Here is a 5526-nt window from a genome sequence, read left to right on the forward strand (position 1 = left end):
TGGAGGGTTATCTGCAGCCCCGGGATCGGGAGGGGTGTTTGGGATCCGCAGCGTGTTCGTGCTCCCGCCCGACAGAGCCCAGACGTGGGCCGGGCACGTGAGCCCCGAACGGAGCCCGCTGCAGGAGAAATCCTGGCTACGCAGCCAAGATCTTCAGTTTTTCCACCCAAATAAAGTCTCAGCCAGAAAACGGGCTGTATCCAGGGCAACGGCGATGCCTCGGAGCTCGGGTGTGCTGGGATGGCATCTGGGATCCCTCCGGATCAGCCCTGGGGTGGGATGGCTGCGGGGTCTGTGCGGCGGCGGGGGGAGAAGGGATGGGGGAGGCTCGGGGGGGGTCTCCCGAGGCTGCGGACGCCCCCCGAGCCTCACCGAGATGCTCCACTGCCATCTAGTGACAGCGGCACCCGGCCCCGGGTGGGCATCGGCCCCGGGTGGGCACTGGCCCCGGGTGGGCACCGGGCCCCGGGTGGGCACCGGCCCCGGGTGGGCACCGGGCCCCGGCTGAGCCCCGCTGGGTCCTCCCCGCTCCTCCCGGGATGTGCAGCCCCCGGGGGGCTGGAGGGGAGAGCAGAACGGTCTTTCCGTAGGAAAAGGGGTTTCTCCACCGCGGTTGATTCGTTCCCTGCAAGGGCAGAGCGCGGTCCCTGCTGCTCTTCCCGTGCAGCCCCCTGCGGGCACCTGCCCGGGTCAGGCTGGCATCGGTGGAGGGCACGTGGCTTGTCCAGCTCTGAGTGTCCAAACACAACCTAAACATCTCCAAACCGGGCTGTTACGTGTTAAAACGTCCCTTTTCCCAAAGGGACTGACGGGAACGAGGCGTCTGAGCAGCTTTGGTCGTAGGGATCCGATTTCCTCCAGCACCTCGGACATCCCAGAGCATCCCTCATCAACACAGTTAAATTATTTAATGCCTTTAACATAATTAACTCGTTGCAATCCTAAACTGCGAGCAGCTGCCCAGCCCTGCAATTTCTCCTTCCAGCTGCCCATTAATGCCTCCCCCCGGGCGATTATAAAGCAGGAAAAGGCCACAAATCCCAGCTCTGTGCTGGAGGAAAAGGAAGGAGCAGCAGAGGACGCGTGCATTAATATAATTCACCCACCGCAACCCCAGATTGCTCGGAGGCTGCCTGAATCCCTGGTTTATCCTGGTAATGCGCCCACACTGGCTGTTAGCGCAGAGGTGCGTGTGAGGCTGCAGCGCTGCCCCGTTCCCTGGTTTTTGGAGGTGATTTATTCCCTGCGTTGTCTCACTCCTCGGTTTTCCACGGAATTCAGCGCAGTGAGGGTGATACTGACACGCCTCTGATCTGTAATTACTTTTGCATATGCTAATTGTGTAATTCGGAGAGGCAATTACCGGGGGAGCGAGCTGGGAAGCGGGGCTGGATCGCTGCCCCGGGCTGGCTCTTCCCGGCATCCCGCACTGGCCCCGAGGTACATCAGGGGGAGGCGCCCGCTGCTTTTCCCGTCACCCTTTCCCCCCTTTTTAATGCTTAAGTGTCTCATCCTCGGATTTTATCCCGGCAGTGGTGGCTCCCTCGGGAATACCAGTCCATTTCCAACCCCACGTGTGCCCGATGCCGCCTCACCCGCAGGATTCCCCGTGCCAGGGTCAGACACGGCTCCCGTGAGCTCGTGTGTTTGTGGAGGGATGCCCCCAGCGCTTTGCTCATCTCCAGCCTGACCCTGTTTATCCGCATGGGATAAACCTTCCTGCGGTGCTGGAAAAAGAAGCGTGAAGTTCCAAGGGGATGGATGAGGCCGGGAGGGGAGGGCTGGGAGCAGGATTTGCTCCAAGATGAAGCATCCGACTTCTTTCACCCACAGCTTTATCCCGTTGCTGCTCTCAGCTGATGGTACTGAGCTGCAGAGTGAGTGATCTCTTTGGATGTATTTTCCCGGTTTTCCCTGGGAATCCTTCAGGGCAGGATTTTATTTGGGTCCCTCGGGGACCTGCTGGGTTCCCCCCCCCCCCCATCAAGCACAGGACCCTTATTCACCTCCATATCCTCATCACCGCCTTTGGACTCACCTCCACTGATGCCCACAGGTCCATCCCCAACTTTTGGCTTTATTGGGATAATTTCCCCCACTGGGATTAACAAGGAGCTCAGAGACTGAGCACTAAGAGAGGCCCGATGAGCTCCTCACACCTGGCACTTGGTGGGTGCAGCTCTGTGCAGCTTTGGATTTCAGCATCAGCCTTTGCTAAGGGAGGAATTTACACCCCAGGCCTGGCACATTTGGTCTGCTGGCAGCACTGATCCTGTTTGTAAACCCTCCAGTGAGGGATGTGCAGCCCTGGTGCCTGTCTGAACCCCTGGGCTTCCGAGCTGGATCCCTCCTGCCAGCTCACATCTCTGACACTGAGGGAACAGCTGCCTCCTCCCCCCTAAATCCCAGCCCCAGAAATTTTGCAGGATATAAGGTGTTCCCTGTGACGGGACAACACAGAGAGCTCAGTATTCCCAGTTCTCCCAGTATGGAGCACTGGAATTCCCCATGGGACACACCCCCATGGGTGCCAGGAGCTGGGGTCCGCAGCTCCTGCTGGCTTTTCCTGGTGTGCATGGAGACACGTGGGTGCAGCGTTGTCTCTGCATTTTCCTCCCGGGATCGTCCCTGCTGCGAACAACAATTAACAGGCTCCGGTTAATGGGATCCATGATGGTGGTTGGCAGATCCCGCCCAGCGAGGGCTGGGGGGCCTTGGGGAGCCTGAGGACCCCCTAAGGAGCAGGCGGTGCCCGGCTATAAATCAACACCAGCCCCTGGGAGGGTGGATGCTCCGTGGTGTGAGGAACCGACGGCTTCTTGCATGTGTGATGAAGGAATAATTAACAGCTGGGTTCCCCACCCCCCCCACAACCCCAGCAAGGGCTAAAAGGGCTGTGGGGAGCTCGGTGGTGCGTTGTTATTGTTTGTGTTATGGTAGGGCCGCCACAAACACCTCGGGGGCTGCAGCCCTTGTGATGGTGGGGACGCCCAAACCCCCCCCAGAGCCTGGCAGGGGCTGGTGCTGCTCCCTCAGCGGGGGGTTCCTGGTCCGGTGAGAGATCCCACACTGAGGAAGGTGGGGGACGCCCAAATTTTTATTTTATATTTTGATTTTCATTCCTGCCCATTGGCATGGGTGATTTTGGGGTGTGGGGAAGGGAATGCTACAGGAATAGGCACCCTGGGTGAGGATTTTGGGGATCACAAGCGCGAGGGCAGCAATGGGGAGCACAAGGGAGGTGTTGGGGATGCCGATGGATCAGGAGAAGCTGCCGAGGGAGCAGAGGGATATTTATAGCCTGGAGCAGAGCTCAGCAGCCCCAGGTGCACGTCAAGCACTCGGATTGAGGCATCCTTAGAAAGCTGCGAGGGATGGGGCATCTGCCTGGTTATGGGAAGCATCTGCAGCTGCTCCAAGCAGCTTTTCCTTCCCCTGCTCCAGCGGGGCTCTGCCGGAGTCGGTTGCCGGAGGTCCCTGGCCCCGGGGCTGGTTTGGTGCCGGAGCCATCCCTGGCAGGCGCTGCTCTCCCAGCTCCGCCCCGCAAAACGCGGCTCTCCCATCGCCCCTGCGCTGCTCAGGGGCTGCGGCTCATCCTGCCCCATTCCCGAGTGTTCCCTGTGGCCCAGGCTGGTGCTGGGGACCGGTTCCCCTCAGCGGCAGCTCTTGCAGAAGAGCCGAGGCAGCGGAGCCGAAGCGAGCCCGAGCAATTAAAAGCACCCGCAGCAGATGGTCGGTGCCGTCTGTCTCCCCGCCACCGCCTCCTCACTCTTCCTCTCCTCAGTCTCTCTCTCGACTCCTCTTATTCTTCTCTTTTGCTGACTTATCCCCCCCCAGGACTTCCCAGCTGAGCAGGACCCCCACATTCTCCTGCACCCCCAGCCCCTATTTCCAGCCGGTGTGCGGTGCAAAGCCAAAGTTTCAGCTGCTGAGCTCAGGAATTGAGATGAGAATACAGCTCCAGACGAGGGGAAACTGAGGCACGAAGGAGGCTGGGACCTGCTGGCTCCACCCGACCTTCCTCTCCCAGATGCAGAGATGCTGCCACGTGTTCCGTGTCCTTGGCTCCGGCTTTGAGCGTCTCTTTGAAGGAGCTGTAAATTCTCGGTAACAATGAGAAGGGAAGGTTAAAATATCCATAAAATCAGCCTGGTTGGATGTTTTATCCCCGCTCCCTCTGCACCCCCAAACTCTTCCCTTGACTCACAGCCTGCCTCCCCAGATCCTGGATTTGTACTCAGCCCCAGGAGTTAAATTTCCAGGTGGTGCAGCCGAAACGGAGCCACAACTCTCTGAAAAGGCCGCGGGCTTTGCAATCCCCTCTCCCAAACACGAACTTGCCCTGTGCCCCCCTCTGCCCGGGGGACCCCCGCGTGGCCGCATTCCTCCGCGGTCCCTTTCTCAGCGGCGGTGGCCGCGTCACTGAGCCGAGGCCGAGCCCTGCAGCGGGGACGATCCCGGCTTCATCCCGGCCCCAGAAAGCTGCATTGTTTTTTCGGGGGGGGGTTGATTTCTCCGGTTGTTTTTCTCCTCCGGGGTCTCTTTGGCGTTGCCAGTTTTGTTGGATGCCCGCAGCTCCTCCCGGCTGGCAGCGGCTGATCCCGACCCGCACAATGGAGCGTGCTGCTGTCCTGGCAGCGGCTCCCTGCGCCGAGGGCCGGGGCGATGCAGAGGGGGAAGGGACGGGGACCGACAGGCGGCTGCTGTTTGGATGGTTTCCCACGTAAAGGCTGAGCTGGGTGGGTGTTTCCACTGGAAGATGCCCTGGGAGGGCCCTGAAGGGCTGGTTTTGAGGTGCCCATGCTGGGGGATGCCCTGGGGCTGGTCCCAGCAGGGATCCTGAAGCCCTAAGAGCTGTTGGATGGGGAGTAAAGTCCTGTTTGCTGAGGCTCTGAGTAAATCCTTCCGTGATCCCATCAAGAGTTGCCTCCAGCTTCCCTTGGCTCCGGGAGGCGCCTCAGGGGAAGGGATGGGACACAGCAGAGGAACCCTCACCTGGAGCCAGCACAGAAAGCTCTGGGAAGTGGGAGAAAGGAGGAGAGATCAGGAACAGGGAAGGATGGAGCAGGTACAAAGCCCTAAACCACAGCCAGCTCTGCTCTTCCCGGTGGGAAGCTCTGGCTGGGAGCACCGCCCATCACATCTCCCCTCAGCCGAGCCACCTCCTGCTGTCACCCCCGGCCAGGTAAGGAGTCTTAAGGATGCAAATCCCCCTCTCTCAGCTCCTTGCAAAGCTGCAGGAAATCTTGGCAGGCCCGAAAAATCCCCCTGTCCTGACACCTTGCAAAGCTGCCTCGGTGCAGGATGCTCAAGGCACGATCCCGCATCCTCGGTGTGAGCCGGACGGGGCAGTGCGGCTCAGTGGGACACACAGAGCTCATCCCAGGAGATGCTGCTCGGGCAGGAACGCTCCCCAGAGCTCTCCCGGGCCTGATTCCTTCCCCTGGTCCTGTTGTAGTCGGGCTGGGGCTGTGCTGTTGGATGGGACAGAAGAATCAGCCCCGGGGCTAATGAGGGGAGATGCCT

The 5526-nt window shown here is 60.2% G+C and overlaps 1 long non-coding RNA gene across 1 annotated transcript; it reads left to right on the forward strand.

The window, feature by feature from the left end:
• The first annotated feature begins 583 nt into the window (after window positions 1-583).
• Window positions 584-5295, forward strand: LOC138099025 (uncharacterized). Its single transcript, XR_011146674.1, has 3 exons — window positions 584-1186; window positions 1834-1877; window positions 3838-5295. It is a non-coding gene; the product is annotated as an uncharacterized lncRNA (long non-coding RNA).
• The last annotated feature ends 231 nt before the right edge of the window (window positions 5296-5526 follow it).

Source organism: Aphelocoma coerulescens, chromosome 26, assembly GCF_041296385.1.
Source record: "Aphelocoma coerulescens isolate FSJ_1873_10779 chromosome 26, UR_Acoe_1.0, whole genome shotgun sequence".
NCBI lineage: Eukaryota > Metazoa > Chordata > Aves > Passeriformes > Corvidae > Aphelocoma > Aphelocoma coerulescens.